Source organism: Apodemus sylvaticus, chromosome 5, assembly GCF_947179515.1.
Source record: "Apodemus sylvaticus chromosome 5, mApoSyl1.1, whole genome shotgun sequence".
NCBI lineage: Eukaryota > Metazoa > Chordata > Mammalia > Rodentia > Muridae > Apodemus > Apodemus sylvaticus.
The window spans coordinates 132,043,510-132,059,750 of NC_067476.1; positions in this window are offsets into that span (position 1 = coordinate 132,043,510).

Here is a 16,241-nt window from a genome sequence, read left to right on the forward strand (position 1 = left end):
AGTTCGTGGTGTCCTCTCTATTCAGCAATATGAGTTGAGGAAGCAGAATAATAGTTCCCAAATGTCTACATTCCAGTCCTCGTAGGTGAAATAGGCACCTAGTTATAACAAGTTTAAATGGCTCTGTGTGTCCCTAGCCACTACGCTGTATGCTTCAGCCCCTGCCAATCATGTTAGTGCACTGAAAATCAAATCCTAAAAGCAAAGCTTCCTCTTCCTCATATAACCAGAACATAAAGAGGACTTGAAGTATAACCACACTATTTCTCCATAGTCAATGCATTTTCCTTTCTAAATTGCTTGATATGTTCTGTGACTCAACAGTCTTAGTCAAAAGAGGCCTCCAAACACTTTAGGAGCCTTCCTCTAGATTCACTGTACCCTTGACCTCACAGAGGGATGGCTGGAATGGCTCTGAGGACCTTCCCTCATATATGTTCTCTGCTATGAATAACCATCCTCAGAAAGAGAAGACTCACTGCCTGCATAGCCCCCTCGATGAAATCTGTTGCTTGGTACTCCCTCACTGCTCAGATGCTTCATCCTCTTCACACACTTGCTACGTTCATCTGATCCTATATTATGAGGCACCCACCAAGAAAAGTTTCTTGCCCTGGAGACAGTTTCTCCTATGCAGGGACATTTCTCTCTCTCTCTCTCTCTCTCTCTCTCTCTCTCTCTCTCTCTCTCTCTCTCTCTCTCTCTCTAACACACACACACACACACACACACACACACACACACACACACACACACACACACACACACACCTGATTTGTGTCGAGAGTCATTCCTCCTGCCTAATTGATTGCATCTCTACAAAGATTGGAGTCCTAAGAACTTAGTGGAATAGATGACAGAAAGATTGGACACTGGGACATACATGGTGGATGTATGAAGGGAGAGACTCTGCAACTTTGGCATTTCTTCATGCAGCAGTGTGGAATAAGATACTTGCTGATGGGACCTAGCTGATTATTGCTTTTCTCCATCATTAGAACACAAAGAAAATGAGTTTTGAGTTCGTCCAAGTGATGAGAGTTAAGACTAACCAATGGGAAGTAATAGCTGATACTTCTGTGGAAACCTCAAGCACAGAATTTTTGTGTCTTTGGGTCTCTAACACCTCACCTCAAAAGCCAGCTCAAAATTAGCTCACAAACTGTGAGATACTGTCTCGATCCTGTTTCTAGCTTCAAGGTTTTTGACCAAGTACCTCAATACCCAGAACTTTCCTACATCTTTCAGGAGCATCATACATCCTTGGCTCAGGCGGGGAAGCTGGGGCTTGGGAAGGGGGCACACTGAACAGGTGTTCTGGTGTACTGAACAGCTTCTAGTGCCCTTCAGGTAAGGGTGGGGTTCTCAGTCTGAGTTAGAGCTAGGTGTGTATACTTGCACCCATGAGTTAATGATGCATTGGTCAAGGCAATGGGGACAGATGGCCGAGTGGGCAGGAAAAGAGCCTTGGTTTCTGCTACATCCTCCCGTTGCTACAGGAGTTCTTGTCTGATTCAAAGATGAAATGTTAGCTCTGTAGTAATTTTTATTCTTTTTTTCTTTTTTCTTTTCTTTTCTTTTCTTTCTTCTTCTTCTTCTTCTTCTTCTTCTTCTTCTTCTTCTTCTTCTTCTTCTTCTTCTTCTTCTTCTTCTTCTTCTTCTTCTTCTTTTTTTTTACAATGTACAAGTAGGGTAAGGTCAAGGGCAAAATCAAGACTTGTAAAGATTCTGGCCAAAGAGCAGAAAATTCTGTTTGGATGATGGGAAGTGTACTGACAAGTGTGTCCCACAGTTGAACATCTACAGCTTATACCCTTCTATCATTCTTACCAAAATCAAATCTGGAAAAGGAAAGCAAATCTGGGGCCAGCATCAGAAAGGTGGTCACTGGCGGGGGCGGGGGGGGGTAATAATGCAGATCCGTTTTTCTTTCCACAGCCCTTTTCTCTCCCCTACAGACCTCCTCCTAAGGACATTGCAGTGGCAGGCACATTCCCTCCCTGGGTTTTCTAACAGGGTAGATTTATTTCATCATGGAGGGAACCATGCCTTGTTTTTACAACTATGCCTGCCTTCGTGGCCAAAACTTCAGGGTTCTCACAGACGTCAATGTACATATAAATTACTACATACTTGCTGATGTTTACCAGGGCCCTCAACAGACAGAGTGGAGGGGCTCTACACATCCATTTGCAGCCTCATTTTGTCAGTCAAAAAATATGGGTGGATATCAGTTGTCCTCTCCCCATGTGCAGGGTGACTCTAGCATGCTGAATTAAATAAAATTCCTCTTGTTTTTTCCATCTCCATGTTGTTCACTCAGGAGGTCTCCAGTAAGTTAAGGCTCCCCAAGTCTTACACACCTTTTGAAACACATGTAGTTAAATGAGAATGACTCCCATATATATATTCTTATATATTCGAATACTTATTTTTCAGCTTGTGGGACTGTTTGGGAAGGAGCACAGGTGTGGCCTTTTTGGAAAGATGTGTCACATGGGTGCATTTTCAGGTTTTAATATCTTCTAACCATGCCCATTTTGCTAGCTACCTCTTGTCTGAGGTTCAAAATATGAGCTCTCAGCTCTATCTGATACCATGCGTTTATGTTGCCAGTATTGACTTTAATGCTTTGGAATTGTAAGCCCAAATTGATGCTTGCAAAAATTTGTTTTCTCCATGGTGTGTTTTAAGATACCAATAGAAAGGTAAATATGCAGAAGAGTTCTGTGGAAGAAAATCATCCCTTCCAACTATAGAAACCAGGGAGGAATATTTTTCAAACTATCTCTAGAGCAGTATGATATGTCCCATGCCTTTGAAATTAGGGGGGATCGCAAGATTGACAATTACAGACTTCCCTGAGAAAGCGACCCTTTTAAGAACATTCTCCTTTACTTATAACCCAACCAATACCAAATAATGTTTCAGCTCCATCTTGTGTTGACGACTCATGTAAGCGATGGAGGCCCCAAAGCAGAGGATTAAACATATACTACTCTTTTTTGTTGTTGTTGTTGTTGTTTTGACAGCTCACTTATTTTTCATTGGATATTTTCTTTATTTACATTTCAAATGTTAATGTCCCTTTCTCAGTCTTCACAGGTCCCCTGCAGATTGCAGATATCCCCTACTCCTCCACTTCCCCCTACTTCTATGAGGGTGTTCCCCCACCCAATCACTCCTGCCTCCCTGTCCTAGCATTCCCATACACTGGGGCATTATACTAGTCTTTATTACAGATTCAATAAATGCTGTTAATTATAGTTTATCTAGTGAATCAAGTTCAGCTGGTATTCTAAATGAGACCTTATCTCAAAAACAACAACAAAGATAAATAATCACAGTTATATTTGTTAAGGGCCAGTTAAGGACTATTTTTTATTTACCATTGCAAATTAATCCTAAAAATAAAATTTAATTTATTCTATATTGTTAACTATGATGTTTTCTCTAATTATGTCCCAAGTTAAAAGGCCAACTTGTCATTTTGACCATTTTTCCTCTATAAACTTGAGATTTACATAGTATAAATTGTTTCTACTGTTCATGGTATGTTTTAGAAATGCAGATTTTAATTGTATTACTAACTGCAAAGCAATTCCAGTTTTGTAATAATTACTATGCATTGTTAGCCTTGAGTTTGACTACAAAAAGTTTCTCTGTTTTTACTCAGGGCTGATTATCTCTCCTAATTCAGAGGAGACTGCAAGATGGGCCTGGAAATAAAATATATTTTTACTTCAAAAAATATGGGTGGATACCACATTTTTAGCTCTGTACATTACAATGTACAGAGCTAAAGTGAGCAAATTGACCCTGTGGGTCAAGCTTCACCCTTAAGAGATAATCCAGTCTGCTGGTCAGAGAATGCTCTGAAGTGCTAGAGAGGAACCCCTCCTGACTCTCTTGCTCCCTTCCAGTGAAAGAAATTCATGATAAAATGAACATTTCTGAGGACCTTTCTGAATTCAGCAATATTTGTAGCAAGATTCTGGGTCTATCTAGAAGAACAAATGAACTAGAGTACATTCATGCAGCACATAAGGATGAACATAAGGATGTTCAGGAATACGGTAGATTGCACATCAGTTGGTAATCTTTTTAGTTACTTTAATGGAGCTGAGAACTTTCTGTTTTTTTATATTTCATTTTAATTTATGTGTATGTTTTTTATTGGATATTTTATTTATTTACATTGCAAATGTTATCCCCTTTCCCAATCCCCCCAAAACCCCCATTCCATTCCCCCTCCCCCTGTCCCCACACACTCACTCCCACCTCCCCACCCTTGCATTCCTCTACACTGGGGCATGGAACCTTCATGAGACCAAAGGGCCTCTTCTCCCATTGATGCCCAACAAGGCCATCCTCTGCTACATATGTGGTTGGAGCCATGGGTCCTTTCATGTGTACTCCTTCCTTGGTGGTTTAGAACCTGGGAGCTCTGGTTGGTTGATATTGTCGTTCTTCCTATGGGGTTGCAAACCCCTTCATCTCCTTCAGTCCTTTCTCTAACTCCTCCATTGGGGGCCTCAGTCCAACAGTTGGCTGTGAACATCTGCCTTTGTATATGTCAGGCTCTGCAAAGCCTCTCAGGAGACAACTATATCAAGCTCCTGTCAGCATATACTTCTTGGCACCCACAATAGTGTCTTTGTTTGGTGACTGTATATGGGATGGATCCCCATGTGGGACAGTCTCTGGATGGCCTTTACTTCAGTCTCTGCTCCACACTTTGTCTCCATATTTGCTCCCGTGAGTATTTTGTTTACCCTTCTAAGAAGGACTGAAGCACCCACACTTTGGTCTTCCTTATTCTTGAGTTTCATGTGGTCTGTGAATTGTATCTTGGTTATTCTGAACTTTTGGGTTAACATCCACTTATCAGTGAGTGCATACCATGTGTGTTCTTTTGTGTTTGGGTTACCTCACTCAGGATGATATTTTCTAGTTCTATCCATTTGCCTAAGAATTTCATGAATTCATTGTTTTTTGTTTTTTGGGTTTTTTTTGATGGTTTATGCTTTTAATCACAGTACTCAGGAGGTATGAGCAAATGGATTTCTTGAGTTTAAGCCTAGAGTTCATTGTTTTTAATAGCTGAGTAGTATTTCTTTGTGTAAATGTACCACATTTTCTGTATCCATTGCTCTGTTGAAGGACATCTGGGCTCTTTCCAGGTTCTGGCTATTATAAATAAGGCTGCTACAAACATAGTGGAGCACTTGTCATTGTTATATGTTAGAGCATCTTTTGGGTATATGCACAGGAGTGGTATAGCTGGGTCCGCAGGCAGTACTATGTCTAATTTTTTGAGGAATCGCCAAACTGATTTCCAGAGTGATTGTATCAGTTCGAAATCCCACCAACAATGGAAGAGTATTCCTCTTTCTCCACATCCTCTACAGCATCTGCTGTCACTTTTTTGATTTTAGCCATTCTGACTGGTGTGAGGTGGAATCTCAGGGTTGTTTTGATTTGCATTTGATTTCCCTGATGAGTAAGGATGTTGAACATTTCTTTAGGTGCTTCTCCACCATTCAAGTTTCCTTAGTTGAAAATTCTTTCTTTAGCTCTGTGTCTGTTGATACCTTAGCTTTTCAGAACCTTGTAACACCACATGCTTATTGTATTTATGTTTGTGGTGGTGCTGGCTGAGGTGCAAATCATCAATGGCCAATACCGTGCAGTTTTTAACACTATTGCTTTGTAGTATTGCTTGAGTTCTGGGATACTAATACACCCAGAAGTTCTTTTACTGTTGAGAATAGTTTTAGCTATCCTGGATTTTTTTGTTATTCCAGATAAATTTGATAATTGCTTTTTCCAACTCTGTGGAGAACTGAGATGGGATTTTGATGGGGATTGCATTGAATCTGTATATTGCTTTCAGCAAGATGGCCATTTTAACTATATTAATCCTGCCAATCCATGAGCATGGCAGATTTTTCCATTTTCTGAGGTCTTCTTCGATTTCCTTCTTCAGAGACCTGAAGTTCTTGTCGTAAAGATCTTTCACTTGTTTGGTTAGTGTCACACGAAGATACTTTATACTGTTTGTGGCTTTTGTGAAGGGTGTCATTTCCCTAACTTCTTTCTCAGCCTGCTTATCCTTTGAGTATAGGAAGGCTACTGATTTGCTTGAGTTGATTTTATAACCTGCCACTTTGCTGAAGTTGTTTATCAGCTGTAGGAGTTCTCTGGGGGAGTTTTTTGGGTCACTTAAGTATACTATCATGTCATCTGCAAATAGTGATAATTTTACTTCTTCCTTTCCTATTTGTATACCTTTGACCTCCTTATGTTGTATTGGCACAGTGACAGGCAAGTGGATCAATGGAATAGAATTGAAGACCCAGAAATGAATCCACATACCTATGGTCACTTGATCTTCGACAAAGGAGCTGAAAACATCCAGTGGAAAAAAGATAGCCTTTTCAATAAATGGTGTTGGCTCAACTGGAGGTCAGCAAGCAGGAGAATGCGAATTGATCCATTCTTTTTTTTTTTCAGCAGTGTCATAAAGTTCTTTTAATATTGTTTGTTGCTCTTTTTTTAAATTCGATATAATTTTTTATTTACATTTCAAATGATTTCCCCTTTTCTAGCCCGCCACTCCCCGAAAGTCCTGTAAGCCCCCTTCTCTTCCCCTGTCCTCCCACCCACCCCTTCCCACTTCCCCGTTCTGGTTTTTACTGCTTCACTGAGTCTTTCCAGAACAAGGGGCCACTCCTCCTTTCTTCTTGTACCTCATTTGATGTGTGGATTATGTTTTGTACTAAGCTCAACTCCAAGTGGATCAAGGACCTCCACATAAAACCAGACACACTGAAACTAATAGAAAAGAAACTGAGGAAAACCCTCGAGGACATAGGCACAGGGGAAAAGTTCCTGAACAGAACACTAATAGCTTATGGTCTAAGATCAAGATTTGACAAATGGGATCTCATAAAATTACAAAGTTTCTGTAAGGCAAAGGACACTGTCAAAAGGACAAAACGGCAACCAACAAATTGGGAAAAAATCTTCACCATCCCTACATCCAATAGAGGGCTAATATCCAACATATACAAAGAACTCAAGAAGTTAGACCCCAGGGAACCAAATAACCCTATTAAAAAATGGGGTACAGACCTAAACAAAGAATTTCCACCTGAAAAAATTCTGATGGCCGAGAAGCACCTTAAGAAATGTTCAACATCATTAGCCATTAGGGAAATGCAGAACAAAACAACCTTGAGATTTCACCTCACACCAGTCAGAATGGCTAAGGTTAAAAACTCAGGAGACAGCAGGTGTTGGCGAGGATGTGGAGAAGGAGGAACACCCCTTCACTGCTGGTAGGATTGTAAGATGGTACAACCACTCTGGAAATCAGTCTGGCAGTTCCTAAGAAAACTGGGCATGACACTTCCGGAGGACCCTGCTATACCTCTCCTGGGCATATACCCAGAGGATTCCCCAGCATGCAATAAGGACACATGCTCCACTATATTTGTAGCAGCCTTATTTATAATAGCCAGAAGCTGGAAAGAACCCATATATCCCTCAATGGAGGAATGGATACAGAAAATGTGGTATATATACACAATGAAGTACTATTCAGCAATTAAAAACAATAAATTCATGATTTTTTTTGGCAAATGGATGGAACTGGGAAATATCATCCTAAGCGAGGTAATGCAATCACAAAAGAATACACATGGAATGCAATCATTGATAAGTGGATATTAATTAGCCCTGAAGCTCTGAATAATGAAGATACAATTAGCATATCAAATGATTCCCATGAAGAAGGAAGAAGAGGGCCCTAATCCTGGAAAGGTTTGATCCAGCATTGTAGGGGAGTACTAGGACAGAGAAAAGGGAGGGGGAAAGACAGGAGAATGGATGGAGAGAAGAGGACTTATCGAACATATGGGGGTGGGGAACTGGGAAAGGGGAAGGCTTTTAGAATGTAAACAAAGAATATAGAAAATAAATAAAAAATAAAAAAAATCATCAATGGCACTGATCCTGCTTAAACTTGATGATGTTGAATGAATGCTACTGGTTTCTATGTCTAGTAAACATTACCATTACTTTAGAACCTCCTATTTGTAAAAAGGAAATATATGTAAAGTAGCCTGCCTTGTGACACTGACAGCAACTTCACACATCTGATTGCCTTATCTTCTACATGTACCAAGAGGCTACATAGATAATGGACTGACAAGCCCTAGGTTTGTGTAATTTAATTTAGAATGCTAGCATAACAATGAGCTCACCTACAGATACAGTTTTCAGAATTTGTCCCATTGTTAAAACAGCTTCTATGACTGTATTGTATGTCCAGATGGGTTTACACATCGTATAATCTAGTCTCCTCTGTAGAACTGGTTGACTAGAATGACTGCTTGCTGATCTTAAGCCCTGGTTTCTGTGCTCAGGAGTGGAACAGTCCTGATGGGCTAGGTACTATTTTTTGGCTGCAGCTACTCTTATGAACAAGCACTTATTTACGAAGTGACTGGTGAACTGGGCTTGGTGGCACATACCTTTAATTCTAGCATCAGAAGGATTTCAGTAGGTCTGCCAAGTGAGTTCTAGGACAGCCAGGGATACAAAGAGAAACTATGGCTCAGAAAAATAAAAGAATTTAAAAAAGTGACTGGTAAATGAAAGATCTCTGAAAAATAAGTAGTGTGACTCTTTTCTTCCCAAGTTCATTGGGTTTTAAAATATGTTAACCAAAAACAATGATGCTGACTCTGTAGTCCCAACTGGACAAACTTTCATGAGACCACTTTCTTTTTGAGAAATGACACAGTATCCTTGAGTCCAGCTGATCCTAAGTTCTTCAGATGAAGAAGGCTCAAGACAGACTGTGGAGAGCTTTGGGGAAGCTCATCATCAGTCTCATCATAGGGACTGATCTATGTGGAAAGGTAGACAGACATACCTATGACTTGTGTCCAGAGTTTTAACTTTGCTCTCCAGCTGGAGATGAGTAGCATGTCTGTAAAGGAGAAAATTCTCCATAGTCCCTGGTTGGAAGAAAAGGTGTAGGTTTTATTTTAATCTATCTTTCTACATTTTATATAAAAATGGAAATGTTTCAATTGCTCATGTCAAGAAATGAAGGTGATGGAGACAAATAGAAATTAAGAAAGAGGGGTTAGGTGAGTGGCAAACATCCTTCAATCGAACACTTGGGAGGCAGAGGCTCCCTCAAACTTAGAGGTTTCTAAGTTTGACACCAGCCTGATCTACAGAGAAAGAGACTTCCAGGACAGCCAGAGCAACACAGAGAAATCCTGTCTCCAAAAAATAAAAATAAAAGTACAAGAGAAAGAAGAAGGAAAAAAAGAGAAAGAAAACAAAACAGAATTAACAACAATAACAAAAACATAGGAAAAAGAGCACCAGGGCCCTGACTCCACCTTAGACTCCAGCACACTATTAATTCACCATTTCTACATGGTTCACCTTTGATAGGGCTTAACATTTGTGATATTAATTTGTCTCAGTCTATGAAGACCAGATACTTACAAGATAATCTGTTTTGTGTCAAGTTGACACAAGTCATCAGAAGACTCTCAATTGAGAAAATGCGTCTACGAAAAGGACTCTCAATTGAGAAAATGCTTCCATGAGATCTGACTGTAAGACATTTTCTTAATTAGTGATTGTTGAGAGAGGGACCAGGCCACTGTGGGTGGTGCCATCCCTGGGCTGGTGGTCCTGGGTTCTATGAGAAAATGAGCTAAGCAAGTCATGTGAAGCAAGTCAGTAAGCAGCGCCTTCTATGGCCTCTGCATCAGCTCCTGCCTCCAGATTCCTCCCCTGCTCGGGTTCCTGTGCTGATTTCTTTAATAACAGTGACATGGAAGCATAAGCTAAATAAAACCTTCCCCCCCCCCCATGTTGCTTTTGGTCTTGGTGTTTCATCACAGCAGTAGAAACCCTGACTTAGGCAATGGTAATGTGTTTCAACTCCTCTGATGCCTCTAACAAACACAACCCTCCTAGAAAGACAAAACCAATTGTCTTCCATGTTCAGAACTTTGCACTGGGTTGTACAACATACTTCCATGCCCTTTTTTTGGATGGGATGCCAATCATGGCCTGAACAGCTAACCTAAAGCTTGACCCTATACAGCTCCCTATAAAATTCACTTGACGATACTCTTCCCAGTTTGAGTGCTGCTGGGAAATTTTAGTAAAAGCATTCACCTGTAGAGGGATTTTAATCCAGTGACATAACTACTCTGGCTGAAATACACATAAGCCTTTACTTAGTACACACCTTTAATCCCAAACAATGAAGGTAAAGTTAATTTGTAAAAGAAAGCACCCTTGTTTGAAAGTGTTGTCTAATTGAGAGGCAGAAAAAGCGATGAATCACAGATTCAACTGAATAGGATGCGTCCAACTCTCACGAGAACAGAGAGAAAAAGAGAGGCTATTTAAGAGAGAGCCGTGCAGAGAGAGAAAAAAAGAGATGGCAGTTTTACCATGACTGTTGTACAGAGACAGGTTGCAGAGAGGGAACAAGTTAGACACAGGTGAATGAGTCCAAGAATGAGAAGAAACCAGAAGATTAGAATACATTGCTTAAAGTGAATATGAGGCCAAGCACAGCAATTCAGTCAGGAACTGAAAGAAGCCAGTTTGAATCAGTCAGCATGGAGAGGAATTTTGAGCCTGAAACAGCTGAGTTGCCCAGCCAGCCAGAGTTTAAAAAGAGCTAGAGAGGATGAACTTTTTCAGCAGTAAGTCTCAGAGGCTGAAAATATTCTAGACCTAGGTAAGATTGTACAGACAGTAGAAGCTTCCAGGACTAGGCCTAAGTTAGCAGACAATGGCAGTAAGCCTCTGACATGACAATTACACCAAGGGGAAAAGTTATGTTTATAGCCACTGCTTACTTTCTCCTGGTGTATTTTCTTTTACCCTCATTTTGATGCATTAAGAAACATTGTCTATCAATTATTCACTGTATGTTTTGACCCTTTGACCTAAACCCTCTGTAGTAAGTCAAATTGCTGACTCAGCTGGTGAAGATATTGGCTTTTATTTTGTAAACAGTGCTGTTGGTTCTTCTCCAGCCCATCCTTGGTTTTCTAGGTAGAGGCCTTGCAGGAAGGCAGCCTTCTGATTCTAAGGTCATCAGTGAAGCACCCTGATCTCTCTATGTTTTATTTTCTTCTTTCATTTGGCATTTTTCCCTCCTACTTTCATACTATTATTTTTTCATAAGTACTTTTGTGCTTATACCAGACTGTCTTCTCCATTTTAAGATCTCTAATATTTCATAATTCAGAAGAATTAAATGGGTAAAAAGAATCATAATGGTGCCTGGGGGTGGGTAGAGAGATGGTTCTGAGGTTAAGAGCATTTCCTGCTTTTACAGAGGACCAGGTTCAATTCCTGGCACCTGTGGGGCAGCTCACAACTGCTTGTAACTCTAGTTTTAGGGACTCCGATATTTTTTTTGGCACCAGGCATTCAAGTGGTACACATGAATACTTGCAGGGAAGACACTCATATGCATAAAAATTAAAATATAATAAAAAACTATAATGGAGGATTTTCAGCTCATTAGAGGAGGAAATAATTCTATAAGCACCACTCCTGGGACAGAAAATATGAAGGAACAATCATAATTAGCTCTGAATTAATTAAAGGGACAGTAGTGATCACAAATATATGAATGGGATATGAAAAAAGAAGAGCCAGGCCCAGTAATATAAATTAGATAAAAGATAACTGAAAAAACAAAATGAGCACAAGTGGATATATGTGAAGAGTTGGGTAAAATTAAGTCCTATTCTGGAATGGGCCAGTAAGTGACACAATAAAGATGTGGAATAATTCTTTAAAAAGAGATATTAAAGTGTTTTAGGTGTGTTGTCCATAAACTGGAAGAGCCAAAAAGATTCCTCAGGATACTAGAACCCATAACTGGAAAGGGCTACTTAGGGGGTTTCCTGTAAGTCACCAGAACAGTGAGTGCCACCACCTTCCCTCCACCCAACCAGTCCCTCACTAAATTTTATTTAGAACAGGGCCAAAGAGACAGAAAACTCTGGCAAATACATATACTACTGTTTAATGTATAAAACACGGTTCATTTGGGAGATGTAATAATTATGAACCTGGATGCATTTCAAATTCTATTAGTGCCTTAAAATAGCAAATGCTGTTTGGATTGCAAAGTGACAAGGCTCATCTCAAGGATTTGAGTATCACCACACACAACTACCATTGCTTAGTGAGAAGTTGAGCATCCAAGTCAGGATGGGCCAGAGGAGGCATGTTGGTTCACAGTGGCATGTTCTCCTGGGGGTCACTTGTGAATCTGCTGCTCAGACCTCAGTAGATTTGAAATTCAGGGATCAATTCCTCAGGAGACTAGAGCCCAAAACTGGAAAGTAATGGTTCATGGAAATATACTAGTTGGCAGGGAAGATGAAAGGAAATGGGGGTAGAATACAGCTCAGCTTCCAGAGAGCACCTGAATAAAGAGAACATTCAGAGCTTCAGAAGGTACAGGTAGCTCCTTTGTTAGCTCTAGTGTGGTAATGAGATATATGCCAATCACTTTGTGTGTGTACAGCAACTTCACTTACTGAGTCAGAAGTTGAATTCACAGATCATTGATTTACTTGTCCTTTTGGTTCACTCAGCCTTTGTTTCTCTTTTTTTTTTTAAACTGATTTTTTTATTGAGTATCTTCTTCATTTACATTGCCAATGGTAAAACCTTTCCTAATTTCCCCCCTCCCAAAAGCCCCCTCTCCAAAGATTCCCTACCCTTCCTCCTACCTCCTGTCTCCATATATATGCCCCTCTACCCAACACACTCCCACCTCCCCCCCCCCAAGTTCCCACCCCTGTCCGTTTCCCTTTGTTAGGGCCTCTATTGAGCCTTTACCTGACCAAAGACCATTCCTCCCACTGATGCCCAACAAGGCATTTTTCTGCCACATTTTTGACTGGAACCATGTGTACCCCTTGGTTGATGGTTCAGTCCCTGGGAGTCTTGGGGTGTCTGGGTGTCCGAAGTCATTGTTCTTCCCATGGGGCTATATACCCCATCAGCTCCTCTGGACCACCCTCCAGATCCTCCATTGGGGACCCCAAGCCCAGTCCAATAGTTGGTTGCTAGTTTCTGCCTCTGTATTTGTAAGGCTCTGGCAGGGCCTCTCTGGAGACAGCCATGGCATGCTCCTTTTGGCACACACTTCTTGTCATAGTGTTGGGGTTTGGTGACTGTTTATAGGATGAATCCCCAGGTAGGGCAGTCACTGGGTGGCGTTTACTTCAGACTCTGCTCCACACATTGCCTCCCTTATTGCTCCTGTGAGTATTATGTTCCCTTTCTCAGAGGAACCATAGCACCCTCACTTAAGTTCTCCTTGAGCTTCCTGTGCTGGGTGAATTGTGACTTGTTTATTTTGAGCTTTTGGACTAGCATCCGCTTATTAGTGAGTGCATACCATGTGCGTTCTTTTGTGACTGGGTTAACTCGCTCAGGATGACACTTTCTAGTTACATCCATTTGCCTAAGAATTTAATGAATTCATTGTTTTTAATAGCAGAATAGTACTCCATTGTGCATATATACTACAGTTTCTGTATCCATTCCTCTGTTGAGGGACATCTGTGTTCTTTCCAGCTTCTGGCTATTATAAATAAGGCAGCTATGAACATAGTGGAGCATGGGTCCTTATTACATATAGGAGCACCTTCTGGGTATATGCCCAGAAATGGTATAGCTGGGTCCGCAGGTAGTACTATGTCTAGTTTTCTGAGGAATCGCCAAACTGATTTTCAGAGTGGTTTTACCAGCTTGCAATCCCACCAACAATGCAGAAGTGTGTCTAACCCTACATCTGATAGAGAGTTAATATCCAGCATATACAAAGAACTCAAGAAGTTAGTCTCCAGAGAATCAAATAACCCTATTAAAAATGGGGTAGTGCTAAACAGGGAATTCTCAGCTGAGGAAACTCAAATGGCTTTAAAGCACCTAAAGAAATGTTCAGCATCCTTTGTTATCAAGGAAATGCAAATAAAAACAACACTGAGATTCCACCTTACACCAGACAGAATGGCTAAGATGAAAAACTCAGGGACAGCAGATGCTGGAGAGGATGTGGGGAAAGAGGAACACTTCTCCATTGTTGGTGGGATTGCAAGCTGTTTCTCTTTTTGTATTTGTTTCTCAGTGTGTGTCTCTCCCCACTCCTACCAGGTACAAACTCTTTATCATGGTTGGAAATGACACTTAAAAAGTTTGTATGCTTAATGGTTGATATTTTTGGAATTTGTTCTGGGTGAAAAATTAAGCATGTATGAGGACATGTAAACAAATCAATTGCCAATAGCTCTTTAGGTAGGAGTGGGGCTTCATGAGCCTTCTACAACACATGCTAGGATTTTGGGCAGCTTGATCTTATGCATTGCTTGTACATGTATCAACAGCTTCTGAGGTCATATATGAAACAGTGCCATCATGCCTGGAAAATGCTGGTTCACCGTAGTTATCTACTCCCACTTCCCAGTGACTTCTAAGCTTTGAGAGTAGGGGTATAAACCAGACATTTCATCTATATTGAGTACTCTACACTCTCTTAGTCTCTGCATTTTAATCAGTTGTAGGTCTCTGTATTAATTACTGTGCTGGGTGGCTTTATGTCAACCTGACACAAACTAAAGTCAGCAGAGAGGAGGGAACCTCAATTAAGAAAATGCCTTTATGGAGACAATATGTGAGCAGAGACTGACCTACCTGGGGATTCATCCTATAAACAGTCACCAAACCCTGACACTATTATGGATGACAAGAAGTACATACCAAAAGGAGCCTGCCATGGTTGTCTCTGGAGGGGCCCTATCAGAGCCTTACACATACAGAGACAGATGCTAGCAGCCAACCATTGGACTGGGTGCGGGGTCCCCAATGGAGGAGTTGGAGGGCAGTCCAGAGGAACTGAAGGGGTTTATAGCTCCATGGGAAGAACAAGGATGTCAGCCACCCAGATGCCCTAGGACTCCTAGAGACTAAACCATCAACCAAGGGGTACCCATGGTTCCAACCAAAAATGTGGCAGAGGAATGCCTTGTTGGGCATCAATGGGAGGAGTGATCCTTGGTCAGTGATGGCTCAATAGGTGCCACAACAAAGGAAAATCGAGGGACAGGGTGGGGTGGGAGTGGGTCTGGTAGAGGGGACATATACTTGGAGGCAAGGGGTGGGAGGAGGTGTTGGGGGTTTTCGGGGGAGGGGACCGGGAAAGGTTTTAGCATTTGAAATGTAAATGAAGATTATATTCAATAAAAAAGAAAATGCTTTTATAAGATGGGGCTGTAGATAGGCCTATATGGTATTTTTTTTAAATTATTGACTGATGGAGGAGGGCCCAGCTCATTGTGGATGGTCCCATTCCTGGGCTGGTGATCCTGAGTTATATAAGAAAGCGGGCTGAAAAAGACATGGGGAGCAAGCCAGTAAGCACCACACCTCAATGGCTCTTGTCTTCCTGTTCCTGCCTAACTTGAGTTCCAGTACTGACTTTCTTTGGTGATAAACAGTGATATAGAAGCCAAATAAACCCTTTCCTCCTCAACTTGCTTTTTGTCATGGTGTTTCATCACAGTAATAGAAACCCCAACTGAGATAATCACCAATAAAGAGAGAATCTCTGATGAGGATTGAGAGATGCATTAATTTGTGGGTATAAAGAAAAAAATTGGGGAGCAGTTTAATACTATGATCTTTTAGCAGAATATGTCAATAAACTAGCTAGACACGAGTCTTTGACCCAATTAATGGTACCAAGCATAAGCTCCATCTTGTAGAGAGGTTTTAAAATCCAATCAGAAAGTGTTTATTTACTTCTTAACATTTCTACCACTATTGCACCAGTGGCATATCTTGCCAGGCCCATCATTACCTCAATGTGCAAGGTTCACAACCGGTGATTACTTTTCTCCTCTGGAAGAGAGCATAGAAACTCCCAGCACTATGAAAACTAGTCAGTAGGAATATATATTTTAAGTCACTCAATAATAGCACTTTGATATAGAGATTAAAAAACGGTGTCACATATTTACCACATCCTTATCATTTGTTTCATGTCCATATGATAAGCTAGTGTCTTAGCTAGGGTTTCCATTGCAGTGAAGAGACATCATAATAAAGGCAACTCTAATAAAGGACAATATTTAATAGGAGTTGGATTACTTTTT